The following is a 15,593-nucleotide window of genomic DNA, read 5'->3' as shown; positions in this document are numbered from 1 at the left end:
AGCATTCAGGTAAATTGCTTTTTTCCGAAGTCTCCTGAACTTGAACACAGCATTTTGTGTTGAACAAATGTAATTAGGAATCATGACATTACACCACATCTCCACTAGCTAAAGAGTGCTGGGTTGCGCAACTCTGAAAATAGCTGATCTACAAGCTCTCGCAGCACAACGTGTTGAGAGCTTGTAGATCAGCTATTTTCGCTAGTTTTGTCTCGGGTCCTACCTTAACACTGTCCACTGTCCAGTCCAGTGAGTCAAAGTACAAAAGTATTAGATCAGATTAGATTATACATTTAGACTGTATTGTACATCAGCCAGTCGTATTTGGTGAGGGTAGCAAACCGGCTGCCTTGTTGCGGTTCTGCTATGCCACAGACAACCTCCTGCTCTTCGTAGAAAATGCAGTCTCGCCCCTTTGGCTCCTCTCTCCTTGCTGGGTCATTGTTTAGTTTCTCCCTGTACTTTCTCGTTCTCTCAGCACTTGTCATTTTCCAGCTGACAAAAGAAAATGGAATGTATAGTTTAAGACAAAGAGAAAATATTGTTTAGATTGAAACAATATGTTAAGGTTTCTGTGAAGGGGTTTCTGCTCTGTCTGATGAATTTGAAGTATCACTGAATGAAGCTAAATTACATTTTATGTAAAAATGTTTAAAACAAATGTTTAAATGTACAAAAGAAACATGGAACTTTGTTATTTGTTGTTATATCTGTAGTTAAATACAGTATAAATCATATGGTGTGACAGTCAAGTCATATGGTGTGACAAGCAGACATGTCACACCATATGATTAAGTGTCACACCATATTACTGTTTTCTCCATTTAGGTTTACCTTGAGGCTACTATGTACACATTAGCATGCTAACAGCATGCTAGCTATAACAAAGCAGCCTAGATCTACATGGAAATATGACCAAAACTTCAAATAACTTAAGCTTTTTTTAAAGAAAAGGTGTCACACCAAAAGACATCCAGAATGGTGAGTTTGTCAACGTTTCAACAAGATGGCATTTCATGAAAATGTTAAAATCATAACTCACCTCAGACACCTGTCTTGCAGTTGTGCTGGGAGTGCTGAATAGCCTTACAGAAGAAGGACCTCTCTAGCCAATAGGTGTCCAAATAATTGCCTGTTTAATTTTTCCAAACTAGTGTCACACCAAATGATTTTGGGTTGGGGGACAAAATGTTTTTGATCAGAAATGACTGAAAACATTATGCTTTGACTTTGAAAAGATATAGGCTCAAAATAGACATTTTTTTTAGCCTAAATTCATTTTCAAATGATTTTTAGCAATTCTTTTTCTTAGTTTTATTCAAGTTCCCACTTTGAGAAACAAGGTCAGGACAGTCACACCATATGAGTTTTGCCATGTTTGGTTGAAGATTCTGAAGAAATGAGGAATGAAATGTTTTAATCTTGAGTAAGTTCACATAAAGCTTAATGTCCTGCACAATATTCAGAAGGTTTTTGACAAATATATTTTTTATTTATACATGTTTGACACCGAGGACAGCGAAAACGTTACGTCACGTCACCCACCCACATGCCAATGTTCAGAGGCATTGTAGTGCCTCAGTATAGGATCACATGTAAACCAAGAACCTAGCAGCAGTGGTGGAAAAGTACTCAAATGTTTTATTTAAGTAAAAGTAGCAATACCACAATATAAAAATACTCTGTTACAAATAAAAGGCCTGTGTTGTTACTTGAGTAAAAGTACAAAAGTATTGGCATCAAAAATATAAGTTCTAAAATGTTTGAAAATAGCAGATCTTTGAGCTTGTAGATATAGTATAGATAGGTATAGAATAGGAAAATGGAAAAAAGGAAATAAAATAATGAATTATTAAAAATAAATGAAAAAAGTTATTGACAAAACACGTATTAGGAGGGTAGTATGGGTGGACGGGGAGGGCCTGATAACATTTACATCAAATATCTAAAAACTGAATGAAGCAAATTAAAAACTGTTCACGGTGTTCATAAAAGCCTGATAAGACGGTAAAATTACCAAACGTTTTTTTGAAAGTGAAATATCCCTTTAAGTACATTACTTGATTGAGTAAACAAACGTTGGCTACTAAGTTACATTACACCACTGCCTAGCAGCATCAGTCTAAACAATACGCTATCAAAAAATAACATCATGTACATTGAAACTATGGGATACCAGGTAAACGACAACAGATATCGCATGACTGGGTGGGGCATGCATTTTCAACTTGCATCGTTCTCCAGTAGTATTAGGGCTCTGTTCCATTTAGTGTAGAAGAGTATCCAGTGAATGAATACCTATTTTGGGCTTGTCATTATAGGTGAATGCATGGGCCTAAAAGGGATTCTGGGGAATACCCATATATGGACATAATACAGTATGGAGATCCAGGTGATGGTAATCAGCTCCACATAGGGATCTCCATATATGGGCATAAAAGGGATTTGGTTCCCCTGGCATCACAGGGATCTCCATATCTCCATATATGGGCATAAAAGGGATTTGTTGGACATCACGGTGATGTCAGAGCGTGATGTCAGAGTGTGAGAGTCAATCAACAAAAAAGTCAAGCGTTACCCATACAGCCACGGACAAGATGTGACTGTTCTGATAAATCAGGCTAATCTGAGTCCCCAGAAGTTCTTATTTTTTTCCCCACTAGGGAAAATCGGGCTGTATTAAATCAAGTATAAATCACATTTGTGGCGCCCCCTATAAGCAGAAGTGAAAGATCTTTTGGTGGTGCACTCTGTAGAGGCCCCACAACATCCGATTACAACTTGGGATATATGGGATGTTGCGTTCATGTGTGGTTAGCTGTTAAGGAGCTCCTCATGTGGAGCTAATGTGAGAACGTGATCTAATGATCCCAGTGCAGGACTTGTGGTTTGTTCATGGATTTGTCGTGTTTGATGCCCGCGGGTGTGGACACGATGGCGTTATGTAGCAGAGATGAGTTAAAAGATAAATTCAGAGTATCTACAGTAGTCTGAAATGGGCGATGAAGTGACACCCTTGTGGCTGGTGTCAAATCTAACACAGTTTCTATTTGCGGCTATGAAGCCAACAGTTGATTGTCCTTATCGCTGCACTAGCGACACCTACTGGTTGGGAACTGGGGTAGATAGTGTGTGAACCTCTATGGGCGTTATACCCTCTTCAGAACCAAATTCCAATACCCAAATCTCTGCTCACTTGTAGAGTTCTCCTGCTTAACCCGGAAACAGTTTCGTCCCAAGTGGTAGTTTGCTTTTGGAGGAGCCGAGAACGGAGAGGGAGTGAGCTTTCCAAGCTGCTTGCAGCGTCAAACAGTGAGAGTACATCGAGAGTAGGCTTCAGCCTGTTCTTGTCCTGTCGCATGTCGTGTTGACTGCCTGTCTGTTCTGTTATTGGATGGACCGTCTCCTTTGGCTATGGGAGGGAAACCATGACTACGCTGTCTGGGAGATGGGGTCTAAAAGAAAACGCAGTGTGGACTTCAAAGGGATGTTTTAGAGCAGTCGAAACTACTGCTCATTAACAGTACACAAATGTATGGGAATTTGGGAAGTGGCTGGAGGAGACCTGTGTTGGCTACACCACCCACAGACCCCCACCCTGCGTGTGTGCGTGCGTGCGTGCGTGCGTGCGTGCGTGCGTGCGTGTGTGTGTGAGTGTACCCGTTTTATATCTTTGTCGACAGTTTCAGGGTGTGTCCCCTCCATAGTGGAACAATGAGTCCCCTTAGTGTCACTGGCCTGGTGCATATTTGCTGCTCACTAAAACCATGTACAAGGGCCTGCGTGTGTGCAGTGTGTGCTGCTGACAGCTGGATTTGTGGAGCTGCACTCCACAAAGAGCTTGGGTTCTGTGGCCTTTCTCGGTCACCCTTGGCAAGGGCCCACAGTGTTATAAATGTCACTTGCTTTCTATTCTGTATATAACTGTGGCTGCTCATTAATGACAGAGACTGTGGTTAATGTGAGATGTGTGTGTGTGTGTGTGTGTGTGTGTGTGTGTGTGTGTGTGTGTGTGTGTGTGTGTGTGTGTGTGTGTGTGTGTGTGTGTGTGTGTGTGTGTGTGTGTGTGTGTGTGTGTGTGTGTGTGTGTGTGTGTGTGTGTGTGCGCGTGTGTGCGCGTGCGTGCATGCTTGCGTGTGTGGTCTTTGCCTTAAACGAACAACGTGTGAGGTCCATCTGTAAAATGTGGTCGTCAGCGTTCATGTTCTGCAGAGCTGACTGCCATTTGTAAGGAAGGCACCAAACTGCTCATCGGGGGTAGTTATGTGTCTTGCTCAAGGGCAGTTCGACACTAGCCCAGGCCAACAATTAATCAAACCGAGAACCTTCCAATTCCCAAGCGCCCACCCAACCTCCTGAGCCACTGCTGCGCCGTAATCTTGTCAAACTTATTCTGTATTCCCAATATTATTATTATTTTGTTTTACGCTTGGGCAGATAATAGGCTTTATGAATAACCAATAATCACTTATCTGCAGCTACTCAGTCAGTAGGCTGGGATCAGTAGCATTTCGGGTTTATGATCTGGTTGGGAGCGGAAACAAGTAACAACCTATGTCATGTTACCAGTCATACCGAGGAGGTGTTTGTTCAGCCTCTTCTTAAAGGCAAGAATAGTAGTATTTGATCGATTTGTCGATGGGAGCCCAATTTGATTTGGCCACTGTGGCAACCGCGAAGGTCGCAGACTCGGGCGCCCTAGCTAAATCATTAGAGCATGCCCTGGGCTATATCTGTGCAAAATTTGGCGCTTTTAGACTGATTAGCACGAAATTACCATTCTATCTCCCTAAGGCCCCCGACTATATCAAGGCATTTGGTGTTTGACTTGAAGATTGTCAGGGCGTGGCTTGGTGCTTGGTAGTACCTTCCTTGTGATTGAACCGGGGTGATTACGTTCTCTCTAAACCTGGTATATGAGGCAATACCACCAAGATGTCATAAGGCTACTCAGATGCAGAACATTCCATGTGGAACATATACAGCACAACACTGAACCACATTATGTGTACATAGTAGAATCATAGCCTACATGTGACTGACACGCATACGCACACACACACGCACACACCTACAGTGAACGATCAACGATCCAGGTATTCAATTTGAAATACAAAAATGCCTCCATTAAAAAAATATATATTCTGGTAGTTGCTATTTGAAATGAAGTTGTACAATCATTGCATGTCGAAAACTCAGACACCTCTGGAATTTCCCGAATCGCATTAGAACAGTTCAAATCTGTGTGCGTCATTATGTCACATGTAGACATGGATTGATGCAGAATTACATGCCCTCATTGTCAGAGGTGGGGGGTGGGAGGATGCTGTATGCATGCACACTCACACATACAGGAATGTGTCTGCCTACGTGCAAAAATATACTGCACTATCAATACATTCCTGTTCATACAGAAAGTATTTAGCTGGGACAACAAAGTGAAAATGATTCACTTTAGCAATGTCTTTTGACATCTTATGTCATATTACGTTACATAAATATGCAAATATTTCCCCCTAAGATACAGTCTACATGTCACGGAGGAAAACAGACTGAAAATAACTTTATGCGTGAGGTTTAACTCCAGAATCCCTATTCTGGGGGGAACGTTCACCAAAAATGGAACAAGCTCACAACGTGTCACGGCGTGACACGTTGTGAGCTTGTTGATCTGCTATTTTTGTTGAAGAGAGTTGGTGTAGATGGAAAAATAACTCAAGGACAGTGCAACTCAAAGTCTGTTTTACTAAACATAGAGGGCTGTATTTTGATTGTCTTAAGTACTAGCTCTTATGCCTTGACTTAAAGGTCTGTCCATACTGTCTCCGACCACCAATCTTTTCGTCGGAGAGTTCCACATTTCCGACATGCAGTTTTCCGAACCCCAATTCTGGGTAATGCTTTTCAAAAGATGCGAGTGACGTCATTTTGTAGTTGAACCAGACCTTTCCGACGAAAGGTTCGGTGGTCGGAGACAGTATGGACAGGCCTTTAAGTTAAGGCGTAAGAGCTGGTACTATCAAATAGAGCCCAGAGGGTCCAAGTGGTTAAACTGAGGCCCTGGACTGGCGTCACGGCACCCTCTTTGAGAAACCCTCCTTGCGAGTGCGACTCCTTTTCTGGTTGGTCAGGACGCCGGTTTGGGACGGAGCTGAAATGGGAAGAATTGCATGTTCTTCCACATGCCTTACTTTCCTCCATTAAACTCCTCACAGGTGAAAAGAAGCGCTCCATGTGTATCACAGGAGATGCGGTTGTCTAAACCCTTCCCAGACCAAACAGTAGGATTTGGCACTGACAGTGAGCATATACACACGGTGGTGAATTGGCATAACAACTACAATTGCGGAGAAAATGTTTCAAGTGTAATCGGTTTCTTTTCTCATGCTTACATTTCTTTCTAAATCGGCCTCCTTGTGACAGCAGGACTCCAGTGTGTTGCAGAGTCTTTTCTGTGCGGCGTTCTCACTCCAGTGTGTTTCCTATGGGCAGGACTGCAGTGTAGGATTCTATTGCAGTTGTTCTCAAACCTTTTCATGTCGAGGACCCCCATATTTTCAAATGGGGGCCTGCGGACCCCATTTGAAAATATGTGCCAGGGACCCTCACATAAGAGAAGGTCTTTACTCTTTACAGCTCTAGCAGTGATTTTCAACCATTTTTATTTCAGGAACCCCCAGTTTGACATGCTTTAGGCTACGGACCCCCATTTAATGGCATTTCTATCTCTGGGACCCGAATTTATATTGTAAAATGTATATTAATTTAACTTGTACACTCTCTGAGTTACATACCCATAAGGGTCCATTTGGTTCCTAACTATCATTTAGCTGGGGACCCCCTGGAACTCACTCAAGGACCCCTGGGTGTCCCTGGACCCCACTTTGAGAACCAATGTTCTAGTGTATAGATATAGAAACCTAGATTGGAGCGACTTGTATTGCGGCTGCCATATTTGGGATGGCACGCTGGAACTCAAAAGTGACTACTGACCAATATATTTATACAACTAGATTCTGCCAAGACCCAGGAAAAGACACGCTTTGATTGGCCAGTAGTCACTTTGATAGGCAGTTTGCCATTTCCAACATGGCGCCCGCAGATACAGACGCCCCAGAGTCAGAGGAGGCGTCTACATTTCTCTGTCTACGCTCTAGTCTATTGTGTTTTCTGTAATGGTCAGAGGAAGCCACATTGTTGACATGTTGGCTCAGGCTGGACATCACAAGAGAGAGTTGGTTGATAATGACGCACATTCATTTAAGGGGAACTTTGGCTTACATAGCACTAAAGAAGTAGGAGCTTACATTTAGAGTTTTAGACCCTTTATCTGAAGTGTCACAGGTTCAAGGTTCAAGGTGTTTCATGTACAATACCGCAGCGATATAGTTCTGAACCTCTGGTAGTATTCAGCGACGAACAGTAGCGGTTGAGCACGGAGAACGGCCCTGTGGTCCTCAAACTTAAATATTTCAAAGTTTATGGTAGCCTACTTAAAATTCCAATTATACTAATGATTAATCATAATAAACTAGACCAGGTCAACCTGGTTGTGCCAGACCCCCTGTCTGTCATCATCATTTATGACATCATCATATATACCCTTTATATAGAAAACCCGGACCGACATTTGCTTATGTAGGCCTACCCATTTCATGGGTCTGGCAATAACACCTAGTGTGAAATGAGCGGTGCTATTTGTGTTGATTTCATTAAGCGTCCCGCAAAGCTTGGCTAATAACCCAGAGTTTACAACAAACTTTGAGCGCTTTGTGCCAAGATGTAGACCACGGTTCAGACAAAGCCAGATGTTGGAGCTTAGCTCCAACATTTGGCCATACTATATATGGAGATCACTGATGTCATCAATATTAAGCCCATATCTGGGAATGCCCATATATGGACAATTGGACATACTGTATTGTGTAAGTCTCATGATAACCAGTGTGGTTGTCGCGACGTGAGTCACGTGCACTTGCAAATTAATTCCGTCCTTGTCACTTTTATGCCCATATATGGAGATCCCTGATGTCATCAATATTAAGCCCATATCTGGGAATTCCCATATATGGCCATATTGTGTCAGTCTCTGTTGTTTCAGCACGGCCGTTTCTCGCCCTTAGGGCGTCTTACTGGTATATACAGTATATGTATGTATGTACGGTATGTATGTATAGTATACTATATACAGTACAGTAGGCGACAGACAGACAGAGACAAATAGATACTGTAGATAGGCTAAAAATCTGCAATGGCAATACACAATGTGAACAGAATCTGTAAAGTGTAATCCAGTTACACAGGATGTTTAGACAGAGGGAGCTGGTGGCTACTGGTGACACCACCAGGAAAGACTGTCAACGTTATCACCTCTTTGATACCTGACTCAACTGAATCCCCTTTGGTATCGTCGAGAAGACGAGAACATCCCCTCCCTCGGTGGCAGTAGCGTTTATTTTACGGTGGAGAAGAGAGCACATGTTGTCTGTCACACTTCCTTCAGCTGGAGGTCCTGTCTGGGTTCAGTAGCACACTCCCAGTCCTGCACCATGAACCCCCCCGAGCCGACATTCCTAAAGGTTTGTTTGGTGCATTTATCTTGACATTCAGACGAGACGACTTTGCCCGCTTACAAAGTGAGGACTCATGCACCGTTATTGATGTTACCACAACTCAATGTGCATTTTCATCCTGAATGAGGTCTGCATAAACAGTGAGCAAGGTGAAGTATAAACAGACTCTGGCTTCACCCGGCCGCGCCGTTGCATTTCATACAGCAGTGTTTATTCTTCACTGTTGCCTGGTACATGTGGTTGTTGGCTTTGGTTTAGCTGCCCTATCCTTGTGAAAAGCTTTGTGAAGGATCTGGTAAATTCAGAGAGATGCTGGAATTAAAACTTAAAGACACTGATTATATGCCTGTCACAACCAACAAGAGGCAATACTATACTATACTACTACTATATATATATATATATATATATATATATATATATATATATATATATATATATAGTAGGGCATTAACGACTTGTGATTTTTGCAAGTCGACTCAGGAAAAAGTTGAGTTGAAGTCGACTTTATCGTTTGATGATGTCATCATCAAACGATGGGAGGGGAGGGGGGGAACATGAAAATTACTTCCCTCTGGACTTCATAGAATAACCTAAAGCGATCCTTTCTCACCTAATTAGGCTTTTGCTCCCTGTGCTAGTGTGCTTCCATTGACAAAAGACAGTTGGAAAAGGAGAGAATCCTGTCCTTGACAATAAGCAATCCTACTGTTTGAATGCTGTACACACGCACACATGAAGTAAGAATAATGATGGAAAAAAATCGGATTTATTTTTATTTTCTCAACTTTCGACTTTCCCTGGTGGGGACTTGTGTAATGAAGTCGAATGAGTCGACTTGTAGACTTTTTGGTTAATGCCCTAATATATAGGCCTACTGTAACTGATAAATGGGTTTAAAAGTGTTTCAACAGTTCTTGAGGTAATTGTTTATCCCCCCCAAATCACAAAGGCTAATTTGACCTTTGGGATACACCAATAAGTTGGTGTGTCCAGAAACGTAGTAACTGCACTTTGGCTTTGTAGGGCAGAACTTATTCCTTGATTGCTTTGTCTTCTTCTGTCAAATATTGGCAAAATAGGAGTCTCTTGATTTTCACCTCATTTGCTCCCTCGGGTCAGACTTTCCTTCCACTCGGCTTCCTGTTTAAATAGCTGCAATGTTATGCTTAATTAGCAACTGCAAATGCGGCTTGAATACGGCATATACTGTATATGCCATAATCAATTGAGTTTTATTTTTTATTACAGTGTATGATGTGACACAGCTGAAGTGCAGGGCGTAGTTCCAACACGCAGGCAAAACTGAGAGACGACGTAGTCTCAGTGAAGAATAGAAATATGCATATTATTAACCAAAATGACTCTTTCCACTTTTCTGCAGAACTTTCCAATCCATACTCATCCATTCTCCTCATATTCTGTAATGTATGAGTCATTTCCTCAAACTACCAACTCATACGTCAATGTTTGCTCTTGTGAACCAAACGTTTCTTCAGAACATCAATTGCTGCCAGTTAAGCATAATGTGCTGGCCAGCTCTCACCACTTACAGTACAGTACATAGGACATTACTGTTGTATTGCTGTCAACCACTAGAGGATGGGTTCCCAAACTTGTTTGTCTCAGGGCACCCCATAAATATATATTTTTTTAATCCGAGGCACCCCTACATTATAATTTTCACTCCCAGCACCTTATATTTATAGCATATCGTCGTTGTCGGGTGGAAACCTTGTATGTCCAAAACCGTTGGTTTTGTATTTATCATCTATAAAATGTACTAAACTAGTGAAACCAGCAGATCTACAAGCACACAACGCCTCGCATCGCCTCGCATCGCAGTGCTTGTAGATCGGCTGTTTTCACAAGTTTTGTGCGACGGTCTTGTATGATGAAGCAGGGCAAAAGACATGTGGAGATATGAGGTTTCTGCCCGACAGTGACGATATTTTAGTGATTATGTTGCGAGGAAAACGTTGAGATAATAGCAATTTTGGTTAGAACTGACTGAAAAAAACTTTGTACTTCAAGTTTAAAATGATACTAAATATATTCCAAATAAATTCCAAATATTATCAAATTATCTCGCGGCACCCCTGGACTGCCGTCGCACCCCAAGGTGCCCCATCACCCACTTTGAAAATCCCTGCACTAGAGGGCGGTGGTACATGTCCAGTGAGTCAGGAGTTCGTAATCATTGTCATCGTCTCTACACCCTATGAACGAAGAACACACATCTTCACCACTGACTTCAACATGCATTCCAATTTTTTTTTTTATCAATATCACTTCAGTTTAACCACTTGTCTTAGATGCTCTATATTTATTACTTGACACGTTGTGAGCTTGTACATCTGCTATTTTTGGTGAACGATCCCCCCAGAAAAGGGATGCTGGCCTTCAAGCAATTAAAAGTCAAGTATAAAGTCATTTTCAATCTGTCCCAATGAAAAATGGTTATTCTCTCTAATATTTGACAATTTCGTATTAAAAAGCTCTTAAAAGTAATTCAATTGTTATACTTTTATGTTGGTTTGTTTTCCTCGAGACACATATTGTATCTTAGGGGGAATCATTTACATATTCACGTACTACATATGACATAAATGTAAGGCAATAGTAACAATTCAGGGGTGCAGTGGATGAAGAAGTTATTTACAGGAGCCAAAAATGTTTGAGAACCTCTGGTTTAGAGTAACCTCTCCTCTTTACTTCACATCAAAATAGACATAAATCCAGTCATCCTCCTAATAGACATCAACACTTTTCTCGCCATAAACGGTGCGAGTGCTGCTCATGCAGTGCCTTGGCACACGAGGCTGCCAGCAAGCAGACTCTGTGAGGCCATTGCAGCCAGGGGCGTCACAATGGGGGGGGGGGGGGGGGACTGAGTTACTGGGGCCCAAGGTGGAGGGGCCTGGAATTATTTTTCACATCGCCCACAAGCTCGTAGATCTGCTATTTTTGAAAAGTCATGAAAATGTGTGCAAATCTTTGAATATCTATACTATAATTTTGCGAATGTCTGAGTGAGTGAGTGAGTGAGTGAGTGAGTGAGTGAGTGAGTGTCTGTCTGTCTGTCTGTCTGTCTGTCTGTCTGTCTGTCTGTCTGTCTGTCTGTCTGTCTGTCTGTCTGTCTGTCTGTCTGTCTGTCTGTCTGTCTGTCTGTCTGTCTGTCTGTCTGTCTGTCTGTCTGTCTGTCTGTCTGTCTGTCTGTCTGTCTGTCTGTCTGTCTGTCTGTCTGTCTGTCTGTCTGTCTGTCTGTCTGTCTGTCTGTCTGTCTGTCTGTCTGTCTGTCTGTCTGTCTGTCTGTCTGTCTGTCTGTCTGTCTGTCACAGCGTTTCTCCTCGGTGGCTGGAGCAATTGATCTGAAATCGCATCACCATCAGCATATGAACACACCTGACATAACTGTGAAGCCCGTTTGTCACTTTCACAAATCGTATGCTGTATATTCGCATTTTTATGGTGTATCTATATCTATTTTGCCTACAGTACCTTTTGTGACCACACATGTTAAGGGAGGGGCGCTGTTGTTCAGGCCATGCACAATCACACACAAACCCACACACACACACACACACACACACACACGGGGGGGGGGGGGGGGGGGTGTGCAGGCAGGTCTGTAGCCATTAAACGAAACGGGTTTCTTACATTGATGCTCCTACATCATGCAAGCACCAGTTAAAGTTACTTTCCATCCCTCATATACTGTGTGCACAGTGCACATCCCATAACCCACACACTGCACATCATTTTGGAGCTCATATCTTTGAACGGGTAAGGGCTAGTATATATATATTTTTAAGCGTTAACATTTTAACTCAAATTTTGCTTCTGGTGGGGGTGGGGGGTGGGGTCCCTGGAACTAAATATTTTGAGATGGGGACGCGGCCAAATACATATCATTTTGGGGGGTCCTTCACATGAAAACGTTTGAGCACCACACTATATTTGAAATATTCAAATACATTTTTCAAAAATAGCAGATCTACAAGCTCACGAGTGCCGCGCTGTGAGCTTGTATACCTGCCATTTTTTCAACAGTAAAAGCAGAAAATAACGTGTAATAATGCGTTCCTAGTCTAAATGGGTTAAACCCCCTTCCCCCATATGAAGCACATATCATTGGGGGCCCGCAGTGAATCCTTGTACCCAGGGCCCAGAATTTGGTGCGACACCCCTGGTGCCTCATCTTGGCCTCTACCATGCGGGTCTCTGGAGAGATTTCACTCTCCATCATTAACTTAATGGTTAACGGCTCCCTGGTCACGGGCCATGTGTGCCAACCCAGGCCATTTGTTGTTTAGTGTCTCACTCCGTTGGGTGCTGCTGTTTATTTGCTTATGTGAAAACGGTGAAAAATCTGAAGTGCCGAGTGTTGTGGCTGCCAGGTCCCAACTTAATATGGGTTCATTTGTGTTGCATTTGTGGTCTTGGAGGACTCTGGGGTGTTTTATAAAAAAATGTGTCCACAGTTGCTGTGCAGTGAAAATAGCTGTGCAGTCAGAGGTCCTGAGTTAGCATGGCCTCTATGGCAGGGGTTTTCAAAGTGGGTGATGGGGCACCCTGGGGTGCCGCGACGGCAGTCCAGGGGTGCCGCGAGATAATTTGATAATATTTGGAATTTATTTGTACACTTGAAAAAATATTTAGTATCATTTTAAACTTGAAGTACAAAGTTATATTCAGTCAGTTCTAACCAAAATGGCTATTATCTCAACGTTTTCCTCGCAACATAATCACTAAAATATCGTCACTGTCGGGCAGAAACCTCGTATCTCCAAGTTTCAAATGTGTACGTCTTTTGGTAAAGCAAAGCCCTTCTTCATCATACAAGATTGTCGCACAAAACTAGTGAAAACAGCCGATCTGGGAGTGAAAATTATAATGTAGGGGTGCCTCGGATTCAAAAAATATTTATGGGGTGGCAGTGCCCTGAGACAAAAAAGTTTGGAAACCCCTGCCGTAGGGGGGGGGGGGGGGGGGGGAATATTTACGGTACATATTTACGGACCGTAATATGACATAAATGTAAGGTGCTGTAGAGTAACAATGTAATTCAGGGGGTGACCTGAGCCAAAAATGTTTGAGGACCACTGCTTTACGGTGACCTTCAAGTCGAAGCGCACTTTTAGGTGTGTGTGTGTGTGTGTGTGTGTGTGTGTGTGTGTGTGTGTGTGCGCGTGTGCGCGTGTGCGCGCGTGCGTGCGTGCGTGCGTGCGTGCGTGCGTGCGTGCGTGCGTGCGTGCGTGCGTGCAGCCATGTTGCAAGTAGCTGCGTCAATGTTTATAGATAGCACGCAGCATGTCTGGATGATAACCAGCTGTGTTTGTGAACGGTCTGTGCTTGCAGAGATCCCATCTATTCTTAAGCTATGGCCTTTTAGTCTAAATGATAGCTGTTAGTTGCATGTACTGTACATTATGCTTAATTATGAAACAAATAATTAATGTGTGGGGATGTGTGTAATATATATATATATATAAACACACACGCACATGTACGCACACATACATATCTCTCTCACACACACATCTCTCTCTCACACACACACACGCACGCACGCACGCACGCACGCACGCACGCACGCACGCACACACACACACACACACACACACACACACACACACACACACACACACACACACACTGGTCCACCTGCATGAATGCTGATATGCAGTTTCTTTGCAAGCTTTATGGTCAGCATTATACCTTGTGAAATGTTTCTTGGAGCGTCTCCATGGTTACTTACCATCACAATGGAGTACTAAGTGACGTAACGAAGGTACAGTAAACTGCTGCCGCGAGACTGCAGCAGTTCCACTCCAACACCACTCCTGAGAACACAGGATTTTCTAAGATGGAAAATCGACCCACTGCCAAGCGTAGGTAATTACTAATGTGGTTTGGCTGCTTGTTTAAACAGGTGGTTATAATCAGACCACTCCGGGTTTCAGGGTTGCTACCGACCTGCTAGTCGAATATCACCCACATTGCAAACACTTCTCTTCTCTCCCATTGATGACTTGTTATGGCAGTCTCTCTGTATAAAGTGTTGCACTTTGCGGCACTTCTTGTGTCACATCCCATTTGGAGATATTTTGACAATAGAACTTCCCGATAAATAACATGAATCAGTTGTTCCTGGGCCCATGATAAACCTTTGTAGGAGATGGTTTGTAGGGGAACAATGAAAGCAGTTTGTTCAATCAAAAGCACTTATTCTGCATCTGAAACCAACAAAAGAATCAATTAAGCAGAATGTCTTTGTCTCTCCCTGTAGAGGAAATGAGAGAGAGAAAGGAGACCAAATGCTTTTTAAACAGTAGTGCTGGTAGTATAGGCCACCTGTACTGTTTAAAGCAGTCAGGTGCAACCCGTTTAAGGATTGATACCTGTCCTACTGCTCCAGAATGACGCTACCCCCCCCCCCCCCCCAGAAATTAAATCAAATCAAAAATGTAATTAAATAAACTTAAATAAAATTAAATAAATAATTAAATTAAATTAAATTAAATTAAATTAAATTAAATTACCGGTAAATTAAATTACTTACTGTGGGGAAATGTGTGCTTCACTTCCTCTACATACAGCTGATTCAAATCACCGAACAAGCGCCATGTAATCACCATGCAGAGATTCAGGTGTGACAGTAGCACAACAACCAGTCAGAATGAAACAGCTAAGGGAAACAGGAAGTGATGCCCACTTTCACGCAAGGGCGAGACACAGGAAACTTGTGGATATGTGTTATGTTAATCTGCTAAGGAGTGTGTGTGTGTGTGTGCGCGTGTGCGTGCGCGCGCGTGTGTGTGATAGAACTTGTGTCAATGGTAGAACATTGTGTGTAACTGTGTCAGTGGTAGAACATTGTGCTCAGGTGTAAAACTGTGCAGCTGCATGCATGACGTAAGTCGTAAAAATAGAGCTTGCATCCTCAAAAAGTATTTTGTAGACAAATACAGGTGGAGCAACAGCAGCAAACAATCAAAACATGTCTGTCTCTCGTGA

The 15,593-nt window shown here is 42.7% G+C and overlaps 1 protein-coding gene across 1 annotated transcript in view; it reads left to right on the top strand.

Annotated features, from left to right (window-relative positions):
* LOC308307771 (collagen alpha-3(VI) chain-like) overlaps window positions 1-15,593 on the top strand; it is a 127,505-nt gene that overhangs the window by 6,059 nt on the left and 105,853 nt on the right. The window lies entirely within an intron of this gene.

This window comes from Nannobrachium achirus (assembly GCF_963921795.1).
Source record: "Nannobrachium achirus genome assembly, chromosome: 22".
Taxonomy (NCBI): Eukaryota; Metazoa; Chordata; class Actinopteri; order Myctophiformes; family Myctophidae; genus Nannobrachium; species Nannobrachium achirus.
This window is presented reverse-complemented; position numbering and strand designations above follow the sequence as displayed.